Genomic DNA, 16386 nt, shown 5'->3' with positions numbered 1-16386 from the left:
AACTTAAAGGAGTAGTTCACTTTTGAAAAAACTTTTGCTGATAATTTACTCACCCCCATGTCATCCAAGATGTCCACATCTTTCTTTCTTCAGTCGAAAAGAAATTAAGGTTTTTGATGAAAACATTCCAGGATAATGGACTTCAATGGGAACCAAACGGTTAAAAGTCCAAATGAGAGTTTCAGTGCAAACTGCAGACTATTCAAAGGGCTTTAAATGACACCAGACGATGAATAAGGGTCTTATCTATAGAAATGATCGCTCATTTAAAAAATAAATAAAAATGTTTACGTTTTATAAGCTCAAATGCTCACCTGGCTCTGTTCTGTGATGCGCGTTCGTGACTCTCCTGTTCGAACTCGTTCATCAAAATGAACAAATCATTTTTCAAGTCATGACTCGAAGGGTCTTAGATAAGACCCTTATTCATCGTCTGGTGTCGTTTAAAGCCCTTTGAAGCTGCACTGAAACTCTCATTTGGACCTTGAACCGTTTGGACCCCATTGAAGTCCATTATATTGAGAAAATCCTGGAATGTTTTCATCAAAAACCTTAATTTGTTTTCGACTGAAGAAAGAAAGACGTGGACATCTTGGATGACATGGGGGTGAAAAGTGAACTACTCCTTTAAACATTTGGGAGTAAAACAGCGTTTCCATTCCATGGGTTTAAGAGAACAATGTCATCACTTGCTTGAGAACTGGTGCACGATATCAGAAATAAAAATGGAAGTTGCTGCAACTGGGGAAGAAACTGTGGCTCTTTTTCCCCACATCATCACTGTCTCGCGTCTCAAAACTCACGGATGAAACGCAACAAATTCTGTCATGTTATCTTGTGTTCGGATGCTGATGTTTGGGAACACAATCATGTGAGACGTTTCTGGGAGGGAATTAAACCAAATCATTCTGATGACAGACTTTGGCTCCTCAGACGTTTCAGAATAATCAAAGCAACATTTGAGATGCTGTGATGCGATTGATCCAATCACATCACATTTTTTTTACATCGAGTGATTTATTAGGTTTTCATGTACTTTATATTGAATAAAAAAAAAAGTATCCAGCTCAATTAAACACATACGTTTTTTTATTTTTTAGAAGTGGCCATCTTTCCGTTCATCCTTTTTTATGTGATATCCTAAAATATGCATGAAAATAGGTGGATGGAAACACAGCTATTAATAATGCCTGTTAAATAATTGGTGTGGAAAGAGACCAAATCCAACACTTAGCATACCCCAACTCTGGCTATGAATAAAAGCAATAGTTAATTATAAATGAACAGTTTGAGCTGTGGGATGGCGCAGGTTTAAGTCCTGTGACTTTTCCCAAACATTACTTATCACTTTCTGCTATAAAACTGGTAAAATAAAGTAAAAGAATGTTAAAAGTACCTGTAGTCAGTAGTCAACCATAATACAGCCGGGTCCATGAAGGTACTGCAGAGTATCTGTGGAAAATATTAGGATTTCAGAAACGTGGTGATTTGTTCTACCATTCAAAAGTTGGGGGTAAGAAAGATTTTTAATGAATGAAATTAATTCCAGGTTCAGACTACACAATTTTTGTGTCTGTTACGATAGTCGCTGAGTCAGATTATGCGATTTTGACTCCTACAAAAAAAACATAAGTGTAAAAAAACAATGGCTACTGAAGGTGCGTGTTTTGCATTGGATGTCTTGACTTCAGAAAAGCGCTAAACCTTACAGTGGACACAGTCCTAGATTGCACGAAGAGGACAGTATGGAATCCTCCAAAGAGAAAATGAGGTAAAATATATATTTTTTATTTTTAGCCAGAAGTAAAAATAAAAGTAGCCGACTCGACGGGTTGCTAAAAACACCTCTGCTAATGTTCATCTTTTTTTCACTGTGTCATAGTCCCTCGAGGAAACATCATAAAGGCAGGAGGACTGCCAAAGCTCCATGAATCTTTCCGTACTGTTTCAGCATGTTTGAAAGCTGGAAGAGCTTCTGTTCTCCTATTGGTGAGTGTTACAGATAGAGCCCGACCGATAAAGGATTTTGAAGGCCGATACCAATACAATTATTTTTGGGTTTTAAAATCCGATATTCCGATATTCATAAATCCTCTCCCGTGGCATCATGGGATAGTAAAGCCTCCATCAAATGTGTGCTGGAAATAGAAATAGAAGGTATGTTTTTTGAATACTGTGTATACTCTTTCGGTGTATTCAACACCGAATTCGGTGTATTCGGCATTCAACATAGTAAGGAAGTATTTGATTCTGGATGCATGATTTCCGAAAGATCATGTGACACTGAATACTGGAGTAATGATGGTGAAAATTCAGCTTTGATCACTGGAATTAATTATATCTTAAAATATAGTAGTTCTAAATTGTAAAAATAATATTTCAAAATATTACTATTTTTACACAGAAGTTTTATATCAGGTGGTACCCGGATTGCTAAGAGTCTGAAAAGGTTGAAAGGATCACTTGGATGTTCAAGAAACCCTGCATTGAACATGTGGGATTTTTATATTAGGAAACATCAGCTGCTGAATATGTACCTTCAATGATATACAAGATTCTACAAATCCCTAATAAATAGCAGGCATGTTGGCTTAGTAGGATCTGATCTTCCCCCTTTCACTCTCTGGTACATGAGCATGGAGTCAAAGACGTGTACCGGCCGTTCCTCAGTTAAATTAGGGCTTAAGAAGAAAAAGAAATATTTATTAAAGTCCTGCTAGGTTCGATCTGAAACAACAAAGAGTCAGGATCAGTAATATGGACCAGATGAAAGGGATTGGCCGGAGCACACTGGAGATCATTAGTGAAGATCCCCAGCAGACTCCATCTCATCTCCTTCTTCTCCTTCTCTCCAATATACATCAAACGAGTCTGCCCCTATGAAGGTAAACCAGCCAGAACATGTCATGTAACCGCTCAGTTACGAGGGTATGTTGGCATGAGGCGGGCTGTAATCATGATTGCACACATTTGATTATCTCCAGGGCAGGGGTGTTCCTGCGGGTCACGTGACATTGGGCTGCATTACTGCACGCTAATTACTCGGGACAAAGGTGAACTTGTTCTGATGAGTGGTTTCCAGGTCTAGCATGTCTGTTGAGGCTCTGGGGTGACATTTTTTGTGTTTTAAAAGGAACAGTTGACCCAAAAAAATTGAATCCTGTCATGCCAAAACTGGATTAGGGCTGTCACTTGTGTGACAAAAGTCAAATCTACGATTTTTGAGACACATTGAGGTGTTAATTGTCTAAAGACGTGAATCCACAGACAACTAACAGGCATTTGGACAACAACTATACAAGAATTTTTGTACAAAATGACAAACAGGAGTGCAACATTCAGGGATTGAAATTATCACCCTCCAACATGCCAAATGTATGTAAAAATAAACTTTGGCGGGCAACACTGTCGAATCAGCGTGTATCTAATTTTCTATGTTTGCTCACTTTGCTGGCGAAGTTCGTGTAAGCCAAATCTGTGCGGATTTAGCGCATACACAACTCGCAAGTCCTCATGATATATTAAATACAGTGTATTGCGCAGAATCTGTGCATTTCTGGTTTACTTGAACACACACGTCACTAAGCAACAAATAACGGCGTGCTTGTTCACTTGCATTGAAGTAATAGCGAATATTAAAAAGCATTTGTGATGCGATCTGGGAAAACCCGTCGGATGTCGCGCTGGTACGTTTTCAGTAAGGTCTTGAATGTCTGTTTTTTGTGAAAATTGTTTTTTTTATTATTATTATTCTATCCACAAGTTTCCGAGGGGCGCTCCTGTAAAAAATAAAGTGGGTGAAACTTCCGGTGAGGCGGCGGAAGTAGCATTCCAATGGTATTTTGTGTGTTAGTTAGCGAAGAGGCTAGCTGTTTTTCGGAGAATTATTTTACTATTTAAAGACGCAAATCTTTATGAGAGATGGTGTTACGGAGCTCAGGGACAACATGTGCTGTTCGCGGTTGTATGTATAACCGGATTAAACTAGTTCAGTGGCTTAAACGTGATTGTTTTGAACATAAGCTGAAAACGAAATCAGAGTGATCCTGCCAGAGCCCGTCTCTGATCCTGCCAACGACTGTAGTTTCCATCACCTCTCAAAAGACGACGAATCTTCCTGTGTACATTTGTTTAAAATCTTAATATTCTATAAACTCTATCAGCATTTGTTTGGCTGTTCGCTACTGATGTTACACCTAAACTCAGGATCAAAGCCTGTGTTGACAGAATACCAAATGTGCCAGTTAATGTATTCAAGCAGCACATTCATTTATAATTTTGAATAAACTCCAAAGCACAATGACTAAGTGTGTATTTTTTATTTTAATTGTTTGTCAGCTCGCACAACTGTCTGTCACCATGCCTTGATGAGTATTGATTATTAATAATGTTATTATAATACTCCCAACCAACTACTGTGGAGGGTAAAGGTACTGTTATTTCACCCTTTTGAATTTCGTTGAGGTTGTGTTCCCACATCGTTAGCTAGTTTGGATCACTATAACTTGAATGACTGTCAACTGTTGAATGAACGAGTGTCAAGCATGTCAAGTCGCGCTTTGTTTACTTCCAACCGGAAGTCGCGCCCACTTTTGACGCAAGGCCTCATGGGGCGTAGGAAACTTGTGGATAACATCTTGTTTATCATCTCTGAATATATCTTGGGAAAATTCACTAGTTTAGTGCAAAAAAATAGCGCTTTATAATGTCCAGCTGAAAAGACTGTGTTTCTCTTTAAGAACATGCGCGGCGGCGGAGCGGAGGGGCAAAAAAAACAATATCTCCCATTTAGCTCTCCTTCTCTTAACACTAAAGACAGTTCACCTATCAAAATAAACCACATAACAGAATAAAGTCCAGTCCTGGGTGAACTACAACAGCCCGCAAGTTTTTATTTATTTTTATCCAGTGTTATCGTGTGGTGTGATGCGGAGCACAAGAGAACAACAGAGTTTGAAGACCTTGCTCGCCTCTCAATCGTCCAATTTCAAAACGCCTTTCACAGGATGAATTTTGAGTTTGTAAGCTTTCGAATGATACCTAATCTATGATGATTACTAAAATACATGATATGGGAAAAAGGCAATAAAAAAGGTTGCGCCAGTCGTCTAGCTAGCAAGACGTGACCGTTAATTAAAACTGTTTTTCTCAGAATTCCGTTTCTGAAAATCACAGCGATGAGCCGACTTCAGATAAACAGATTTGGAAAGGGCTTGAACCCAGCTTTAATAGGGTCTCAAAACCTGTAATATGTCAAATTTCACCATGTGGTGGGTTTTTACAGATCACATCACATTTGGTTAACAGAAAAGACATTGTTATTCTCCAACATCCTACATGTTCTGTGTACTGTATGTTATCTGTCCACCTTAAAAAAATATATTTGGTAAAAAAAAAAAAAGGCTGTTAAAATCGATTCCCTATTTTCATTTTCGAAACTTGTGTTCATTGTGCAATCGATTTTCGAACCTAAAGTGGCCGCCCTAAACTGGATATTTCTGAAATGGTCTTTTTGAAGACATGGTCACTCCCAACCTCCCAATTTTAAGACTATTCCTCCAATTTTTTTGTGTTGCACGGAGAAGATAACAGCAGGGTTAGAAAATAACGATTTTTGTGTGTGAATTATTCCTTGAATATAGTATTGTAAAATGAATAAGCATCTTTGTTTTGCAAGGAAAAGGGAAAACCAAACTGTCCTACAAAAGCAATGATGCATTTACACATTTGTGCCAAATGCTTATGAGCCATCACAATCCCACTGACAATCTTTGTGCTTTATTTTTATTAAGTGTGAACATGACCAGAGTTGAACTGTGGGACAGTCAATGTCCTTCCGCTCAGGCCATCCAGAAAACACATGTACAACAGCAGCTGATTTAGCAAAATCACTCATTACCTCAAAAGAACAATTGTCAATGTGCTGATTGTAGAGGAAAACTCAGTGCAATGTATATAAAAAAGATAAAACTATGTGAAAGCATCAAGGTCATTCTCAGGAAACTCTTGTTTGTGTTATTTGTGTGTGTCCCTGTGACTCACATCTGATATAATTCATGACAAACTAAATTATATGTAAAGCAAAATATAAATATTATTTATTTCAACTGCTAATATGAAGTTCAAATGTCATTCTTTCACTGCCTGTGAAATCTTAACAGTTTTTGAGCATGTTTCTGAATTTCTGAATATATATATATTAGGGCTGTCAAACGATTAATCGCATCCAAAATAAAAGTTTGTGTTTACATAATATATGTGTGTGCACTGTGTATAATTATTTTATATATATAAATACACACACATGCATGTATATTTAAGAAAAATAAAATATTATTTATATATAAAATACTTATATTTATATAAAATATAAATGCTAAATCTATATACAGTATATACATGAAAATATTTCTTAAATATATTCAAGCTTGTGTGTGTATTTATATATATAAAATAATTATACACAGTGCACCCACATATATTATGTAAACACAAACTTTTATTTTGGATGCGATTAATCGCGATTAATCATTTGACAGCCCTATTATATATATATATATATATATATATATATATATATATATATATATTATTATTATTATTATTAAACTAATTAAATAAATTGATAAGTTTGGGGTTAGCAAGACATTTTTTTAAAGCTTTTGAAAAAAGCTCACTAAGGCTGCATTTATTTGATACAAATACAGTAAAATATTAATATTGTTTATTAAATGTATAATTACAATTTGATATAGGTATATTATGTTAATATATTGTAAAATGTAATTTAATCCTGTGATCAAAGCTTCATTTTTCAGCATCATTACTCCAGTCTTCAGTGACGCATGATCCTTCAGAAATAATTTTAATATGCTGATTTGCTGCTTAAGAAGAATTATTAATATAATTATAGAATTATCAATGTTGAAAACAGTTTTACTGCTTCATATTTTTGTGTAAACCGATTAATGTTTTTTATTAATTCTTTGAAAAATAATACAAAAAGAGAACAGTGTTTATATGGATTTATTTAACGCATCCATATACAAAATAAAAGTATATTTTCTCTATTTTAAGAATGTGACTAATCCGAAAGAAGGTCAAAGTTTGGCCGATCGAAGCAAAATAATTCCAGCTATAGCCAGTTCACACCAAGAACAAAGAGAGTTTAATTTCAATGGGAGCATCTGCGATCTGAAACACAATCACATCAAGCTGACAATAACATGTGCCTGTGTATTTACTCATGTATCAGATCTCAGATAAGGCTGGGTATGCTAAGCTCATAGCTACAGCGTGACATTTCTCCTCAGCAGCTGTCCTCTGTCATGCTAAAGTTACGAGGATCATTTATCTCCTGCATAATTAACAGCATTGATGGATGGCCCTGGTTTATAAGTTTACTCTGAACGTCTGGGCTCACAGACCCACTTTCAGTTTCCCCATCAGCCAAAGTGGCGTTGTAATGGAGGCAGGGAATGCTGAGTCATTCCCACAGTACATGAGCTGGAGACACCCCTCCAGACGACTCATCCTTCATATTTATTAGCATTACAACCCATCCATGTGAATCCGAGACCCCGCATGTGCAGACGTGCGTGTCCAGGGCTCGCAAAATCTCAAAATCGCTGGAAGCCCTTCAGGCAAGCACTCTTCAGATTTTGGTAGCCTGAAATTAATTTTACTAGCCCAAATAAAAAGACCATTTTTAATGTAGAAAATTAGTTAGGAGTCAAAACATCCTAACAAATGTACACATTCATTATTAATATTGTGCCTAACATGATGAAAACGGCTTTGTTAATGTGTCTTGTCTGCTCACAATGACAGTAAACGAATTATTAGGCTACATTACATGAGTCACGTTACATAGACCTATTTTCAGTCCAAATTGGCGAAATTAGTCAAAAGTATATTAGTTTGTCTGATTATTTTTGTCATTCGTTTAACATTTATGACCTAAAAAACCATGACAAATATGAAATGTTTAGTTTACCTTAGGGATGCACAGATATGAAAATTTTGGCCGATACTGATAACTTTTTATATTTGAAAGCCGATAACCGATATATCGGCCGATAAACTTTAAATCGAAATTTTTATTTCATTTTGAGAGCCTGATTACAAAAACAAAAGTCTCACAATTAAATCCATGTCCCAAGCGCACAATTATAATGATGTTCTCAGCCGATATGACAGATTTGTCCCGAACCAGATTTTCATTTTTTGAAGATATTTCAATAATTTTTCAAGAAATTCAAAAACATAAACAGTGCTCAACAAGCGTCTCAGCTGAAGGGAATAATACATTATTTATCGGTTTATATTAATATATCGGCCACATTTTCTTACCAGGCCGATAACGATAACATTAAAAATGAACATATATCGGCCGATACCGATATGCTGGCCGATATACCGTGCATCCCTAGTTTATCTACTTACATCTTATCTCGCACTTGACCGTAAACTTTATAATGAAGTTCATAATGAATTTTGTTTATCTTTAAAATGAAGTTGTCTGTATTAATTAGATTGTGTTTAACACAAAAAAGAGTGATTATCAGTTCAACACAGAGTTATAGAAATTCTACTTGATTTAAAAAAAGAAAACTAAGCTAGTATCGGATCGGTATCGGTCGATACTCAGAATTTTTGGTATCCGATCGGATCGATTCTGAAAAAGATGGTATCGGTGCATCCCTACCGATCACCCAAAAATCGTCATTTTGCGTCATCTGAGGATTTTTTGGCCAGAGGCTAAAGACTACAGTCAGTAGTCGGGTCTGTCCCGCATGTCCTCAACTCGCCCATAGAGGGTGGATCTCACACACAGAATGAACACATAGTGTCGGCCATCTTTTTTTGGAAGCAAAGCTAGCAGGCTCTTGTTCTGTGGAGAAAGCTGAGTAGTAGGGGTTACCATCCTCTTTTTCCCGGACATGTCCGGCCATCGATGTCTAGTATTCAGCTTTTGCTTTCTGCAGTCGCCATTCATTGTTTACATGCAGAGCTTTTGTTTCAGACTAACTGAATTCATTCCATTGGTGAATCTGAATGTAGTGTTTACATGAACGCTAAACAAGTGATCGGTTGATGTGCGTTTTAAGATTGCTAAGAAAATTCCCGGTCCTCCGTGAGAGATACGAGACCGGTGCGTCTCACAGGGGTCGCTCATCGGTAATCACGCCACCGGCCTCGCCCCGTTCTCCCGCGGCCCTCACTCGTCCCGCTCGCCACAGTAAACATAATGAACGGCGACTGTAGAATGCAAAAGCCGAATCCCGAATTCGAAATCCCGAGCAGACTCATCACTATAGCCTAGACTTGTTGTTTAACTACTGCACTCTGTTACCAGTAGGCGTGGCCTCCTAGGGCAGCGAAGCAAGTGCATTCTGGGAGTTGTTGTCTTTCATCCACATAAGCCAAAAATACATTTTCTGGCTTTTCTCAGTCTATATCAGTACAGAGGGCCTTCACAGGGGAGTAGTTGACACTTCAGGACTGCGTGTCTCTGGCTCAGCAGCCATCCTCTCCTTCCCAGCATCCATTACTGGCAAAAATAAAGATGCATGGTCAATTATGCAAAGTGCATTGAAATATATACTTTAAAACATCAATCAAACCCATTGAAAACAGATCAGAAACAATAAGAGGTGCAAGTGCAGAGAAAACAGCCAATCAGGTGGGGTTTCACATTCACGGTAAACTAAAAAAGCCTGCTGTATATGGAACCATTACATTGTAGAGTCAGTGAAATATGAGCACAGGTGTATTGTGATACATATTTCACGTGTTGTGTTGCTGCACAGACAGAAACACAATAAGTAAAAGCATCTAAGTGGGTCATCTTAAGCCCCAAAGTATCTAGGACAAACCAACGAGCCATGAGGACTGGTGAGAGTCCAACTCCACACGGTTCACAACATCCAGAATAACAGCTCACAAACCAGAAAAGCAGACTCACAACGAGAAGAAGGTTTAAGTAGTGAATGACCGATATTTTTTTGTAAGTGTGCTCTGATTGATCGGCCGATAATCTTTTTATATAGTTTGATTGGTGGTCACTATAAAGTCCGCATGAAGAGCCAATCAGATGCTACAAAAACTATTTACTATGCGCAGCTAAAATGCTTCATTACATTGTCCAGTCTGGGGTCTATTTGAAGCATTATATTTATCATTATTGCATGTATTATTATTTATTTTGGTGATCGATATCAGCCAATGCTGTTTGCAGTTATCGGAGATCGACCCAAAAAATCCTGATCAGAGCAACCTTCATTTTTTGATTATCGCATTGGTTGATTAAAAGAACTGCATTTATGTATTAATGTGAGTATTATGTTGTGTTTTGCGTTAGTTGGATGCATTCCTGTGTGTTTGTTTCATGTGCTTCAGTTCAGTTTAGTCTTAATTAACTCCTAATTATATCTCCTCGTTTCCTGATTACGTTCAGCTGTTTGTCTTTAAGTTCCCTGTGTATTTATAGTCCCTGTCTCATTCAGTTCATCGTCAGTTCTCGTCTGTAGTCAGAGAAGTTAGTGATCATTCTCTGTGCCTTCATCTATGCGTTATATATTTATTAAAGATAAAGTTAGTATTTGATCTTCATCGTCTTCATTCTGTGAAGTACATTCATCAGTTGTGAGAATTAAACACAATATAAATACATTAAATAATAAAATACAATAAAATACATTTAAGAACTAAAAATATATAAAATTATACATTATTTATAATAAAAGTTAACATTCAGTATAATATACATATATTTAATATATATGTGTCATTTTTAAGATATAACTAAAATATATTCGAAAAGTATATTAATATGTTACTTAAGTATATTTCAAATATTATATTAATATATTCAAAACAATATAGATTTATGAAATATATGTAATTACAATTACATAAATATATGTAGATCTTCATCGTCTTCATTCTGTGAAGCATTCATCAGTTGTGAGAGTTTAACACAATATAAATACATTCAATAATAAAATACAATAAAATACATTTTAAGAACTAAAAATATATAAAATAATACATTATTTATATGTATAATAAAGGTTAACATTCAGTATAATGTACATATATTTAATATATACATGTCATTTTTAAGATGTAATTAAAATATATTTAAAAAAAATATATATATATGTTACTTAAGTATATTTATAATATTATATTAATATATTCAAAACAATATAAATATATGACATATTCGTAATTACATAATCATATTATACATCTTAGAGTATTTTAAGATTTTATAGCTAAAACATATGTTAAAAAATATATTATAATATATTAATTATATTTATATAATTATATTTGTAATAATTAATTTGAACTACTGAAAGAGATGTTATTAAAAATAGTTTGGAAAGGCTGACTACTTATAACAGCACTTTAAATAACACTTAAAATTCACATACATAATTTAATCTTTATTTTTATTTGAGAAATTATCTGTCACATCAGACTATAAATATTAATATAAATAATAAATTAATATAAAATAAAAATAAAAAACCTAATGAGACACACAGATTGTAAATAAGTGTGGAGACAGACAGCCTTAAGATAATTCAAAAACAAATTTTCAGAGCTGGATTTTGTGCACTGCATCACATGGTCAAGACCAGCCATCAGAGAGACGGACATATGTCCAAGCATGGGAAACCCAACACATCTCAAACACAGATAATCTGATTACACAACGTATATTTAGTTAAAACAACCCAAAATTATCAAATAAGCAGACATTATTATATGTATGAGAAGGAAGAAGTAATCTCTTGTTCTCCACAGAAGATGCAAATAACACTCACAAGACAATTTTGGCCATAAGCCCGTGATTAAAGCAGTAGAGATGAGTTACGCACAAAGAGCCATTTGAAGCAACAAAATCATTCTTAAGCAGTTTGTTTATCTCACTCAAGTAGGCATGTTGTCTGGACTCCATCCATGCAAAGCTGCAAGTACATCAAATTAATGCAAGCCTGGACTCAAGCCAGTATTTAAGATCAGAAATTATTGCTTAATTTCCAGAGCAAACACAACTCCACCAATGAGTCACCGGCTACAATGACTGATGACGATAAAGTTAATCACACAAACACAAAGTTCTGTCATGAAACTCTAGATGGCGCAGGCTCATAAATCCTTAACTCAAACATCATTGTCTGGGGCAGAGCCGATTGGTTCCCGCTGTATTGGTGGTAGCCAATGAGCTTGCTTCTTGGCATTCAAATTCTTGCCTATAGACCAACGCATCTTTTGCGCCATCGAAGGCTAACGCCCCTTTTTGGGGGAAAACAAACGGATTCCCCTGAGAACAGAACTCGCTCTAAATCTAGAAATTTTACTGATAGCAAAAATGGCACAAACATGTACACTCTCTTTGCCGGCCGAAGACCGTGAGCAGTATTTAAAGAAGCTTCTGGGTACGGGGTTAGGTTTTCAATGGGAGCGCCGCGTTTTCAATTGTTTTCAATGGGAGCGCCGCGTTTTTTAAACGGCATGAGCGTAAGGCCGTGTGTCCACCGAAGCGTTTTTCCATGCGCCTGGCGTATGTTTTCAATTGTTTTCAATGGGAGCGCCGTGTTTTTTAAACCCCATGAGCGTAAGGCCGTGTGCCCACCAAAGCGTTTTTTCACGCGCTTGGCGTATGTTTTCAATTATTTTCAATGGGAGCGCCGCGGTTTTTAAACGGCATGAGCATAACGAGGCGCTGAGCGTTTTTTTTCACGCTGAAGCGCCCGGCGTTTTTCACTGGTCGCCGAGAGTTGAAAAGTGTTCAACTTTGGATAAAACGCAGCGCTCATCACTGTCACTTTTTACCCAGCCATCAAATCACAGTGGAGGAGGGGCGGGACTAAACCACACCGACCAACTGTCACAACCTTCTTTCTGTACAACGACATCAACCAGCAGAGCTAACCGAACAAAATGGATGAAAAATAAATTTTTAGTATGAAACAAATTATCTGCGAAATCAGTTACAAGTAAACTGTGCTGCGGATATTCTGTATCATAGCAACGAAACGTCTCAACGGAAAAAAACGCTGCGCTTCCAGAAGGCCGTGTGTCCACCAAAGCGTTTTTCCACGCGCCTGCCGTATGTTTTCAATTGTTTTCAATGGGAGCGCCGCGTTTTTTAAACGCCATGAGCGTACCGAGGTGCTGAGCGTTTTTTTCACGCTGAAGCGCCCAGCGTTTTTTACTGGTCACTGGGAGTTGAAAAATGTTCAACTTTGGATAAAACGCAGCGCTAATCACTGTCACTTTTTACCCAGCCGTGGAGGAGGGGCGGGACTAATACCACACCGACCAACTGTCACAACATTCAACTGCTGCGGATATATCTGTATCTATTCTGTAGGCTAAAAACGCTTTGGTGGACACACGGCCTAACGAGGGGCTGAGCGTTTTTTTCATGCTGAAGCGCCGAGCGCCCGGCGTTTTTTACTGGTCGCCGAGAGTTTAAAAATTTCCAACTTTAGATAAAACGCAGCGCTCATCACTGTCACTTTTTAGCCACCCGTCCAATCACAGCGAAGCAATCACACTCAAAATTGCACGTTTGATCATTTGCCTAATAGCACTTCAATCCATGACTTTAAGCAATAATAATAATGATTCAATCTTAAGCAAACATCACAAACCAACAGAACTTAGTATGCATACAGAGATTACACATTTTTAAGAGATTAAATACTCTGTTGAACGTACTAAATCTAAAAAAAAAAAAACAACAACAATACTCTTAATTCAGAACGTAAATACTAAAAAACAAAACAAAAGTACGATTAAACTCTGAATAATAATTCCCGCTACTCCCTCAGAATTGTTTTCTTGACGGGTGAATCCCGCTGCTCTTATTATAAACAAAACACAAAACCAACTGTCTCAGCAAATACAGTGCTCCATTTATTCAGGGCCGTTTCTGGTGTGAATGAACAATTGTGTGGACGTGGGTATGATATGAATAATTCACGTCGGGAAGATTTAAAATATGCATATTTGAAGCTCTTACACTTGGCATGTTTCATCAAGGCATAAAACAAAACATCAAGATCTGTACGATCACCCCTGCTATAAAAACACAAATCACACAACAGGCCCACACAAACATAGTGTAGATAAAGAAGATCCACGATGGCTGGAACATGACAACGGTGACAGACATGAATGTAAAAGATTGTAAACTACAAATGGCCTTATAAAGGACAGGTGAGAAACTTAAAGGCCATTTAGCATTTGAGTCTTGAGCTAATACTGATTGTTTTATGGCTGATTGGTGCATATCAATGTATTACAACGCTTTTCATCTCTCATTCTCAATCTTCTCCGAACATCAGAGATCATATCTGCTGTCGGAAAAAGATAGAAATTAACCTCAGAGGGAGATAGAGAGAGAGAGAAAGAGAGAGAGAGAGATCCAGTGTTCTCTTTTCCACCCTAGAGACACATCAAGCTACAACTGAACGATCTTTAACTAAACACTCTCTGTTCTCCACCGACCTCATGTACGGTTCAAACGCTCTGGGGTCCCATGTCCTGCTCGGGACTTTGTCTCCATTTTAATGAAGTATATTTTTTACTGTCTTGTGTCTTTGCTACATTGATCCAGATATATTGGTCAATCACTGGATTTGGATCACTGGCCCCAATAGAGCCATATTTAGTTTTTGACAGGAATGAAAATAAGGCTGTGGGGGATGTTCAAAGGATTATAGTGTTGTTAAACAATAATGCGATTGTTCGGCTGATGAAACATCTTTCCAAAAGTCTTTCAGTAGACAAAAACTCCATAAAACAGTTCTGAAAGTTGTGAGTTTTGGACGTGATGTGATCAAGGATGGTTACACTGTTCTAGGAGGTAAGTGTCCCTCACGGCTTCATTTTCATTTGCTTAAAGTAGTTCACTTTTAAAAAAAACTATTTACTCACCGCCATGTCATCCAAAACGTCCACGTCTTTCTTTCTTCAGTCGAAAAGGCATTAAGGTTTTTGATGAAAACATTCCAGGATTTTTCTCCATATAATGGACTTCAATGGGAACCAAACGGTTCAAGGTCCAAATGAGAGTTTCAGTGCAAACTGCGAACTGTTCAAAGGGCATTAAACGATTCCAGACGATGAATATCAAGCGAAACGATCGCTCATTTCATAAATAAATAACAAAGTTTAAGTTTTATAAGCTCAAATGCTCGACTTGCTCTGTTCTGTGATGCGCGTTCGTGACTCTCCTGTTCGGACTCGTTCATCAAAATGAACGAATCTTTTTCCGAGTCAATTCGTTCGTTGAATTAACGGTAAAAAGACTCGTAAAAAGATTCAAACTTAAACAAGTAAGCAACTTGCTGAACGCAACCACCTAGCAACTACCCAGAATACCTTAGCAACACCCCGACATCATGCTATTGAAGACTGAAATGTCATTACAGATCATATCTCTATGCATTGGTTGTGCATTTAATCAATTAACGGAAATGCAGCAAAAAAACATACATATTTAACGAGGGACCATGTCAGCATGTGCCACATATTCTGAGCATCGATGCACCAGATGCTAGACAGCAGGGGTCAGACCTTCACACACACCAAGAGTCAAGCCACGTTTATTCTAGAGGAAAACCTCCAATGACACACAAGCAGGGATGGATTGTCACGGTTGTGTTTTAAAACCAGCAGTACAGTGAGCTCTGGGCTGTGAGGACAGGGTCACGGGAGAGCTGATGCCCTTGGCATTGACTGAGCATCCTGCAGATGAATTCATAACACGAGCACAAACATCTGATGCATCTCCAACGCATCTGTTTGACTGACTGCAGAAAATAAAACTCATTATTAACAGCATCCCAGAATGTTCCTATAATGTTACCATATGGTTCTGGTTTGGTTATTTTTGGGAAACAACTAACGTTTTTACAAGTATAAATTTAAGTAAAACAGCAAGATGCCTAGTTTATTTGTGCGACAACCTAATAAAAACCTTCTGTAAAGGTTATTTCAGGCTTTGTATTTCTGAACCAAAAGCAAATGTTGTCAGAACTCTAATAGAAACAGAACGTTTTGTAATGGTTCATTTGACTAATTTAAAGCAATTTGTAAAGGATTCCTAATTATTTCTATCAAATGTTGGAACCATATTAGAGACATTATAAATCCTCAAAAGGATCAAATGTTACTGAGTGAAAGTTTAAAGACACTTAATTTGTTATGTTTCACAAGGGCATCTGAGATACTTGGTCTTAAATACATCCTTACTGTAATATGTTGGTAATTCCCATTAGGATCCGTTTATGGTTGCTTTCAACTCAAATTATGACAGAATTTCCGTAAGAAATTGTGACCAGGGCGGGAACCAAA

General features: G+C 37.0%; 1 protein-coding gene across 2 annotated transcripts in view; it reads right to left on the bottom strand.

The window, feature by feature from the left end:
* The window catches only part of tiam1b (TIAM Rac1 associated GEF 1b), a 103603-nt gene that overhangs the window by 86865 nt on the left and 352 nt on the right, over positions 1-16386 (bottom strand). The window contains exon 2 of one of the 2 annotated variants that reach the window (XM_039678647.2): positions 1397-1452. The exons of the other annotated variant lie outside the window; for it this stretch is intronic. The gene's annotated coding sequence lies outside the window, so the exon portion shown is untranslated. The remainder of the gene's footprint in view (positions 1-1396; positions 1453-16386) is intronic. 2 annotated transcript variants of the gene reach the window in all.

Source organism: Pimephales promelas, chromosome 16, assembly GCF_988280905.1.
Source record: "Pimephales promelas chromosome 16, fPimPro1.hap1.1, whole genome shotgun sequence".
Taxonomy (NCBI): domain Eukaryota; kingdom Metazoa; phylum Chordata; class Actinopteri; order Cypriniformes; family Leuciscidae; genus Pimephales; species Pimephales promelas.
Note: the sequence above shows the minus strand (reverse complement) of the source record. Positions and strands in the feature narration are given on the sequence as shown.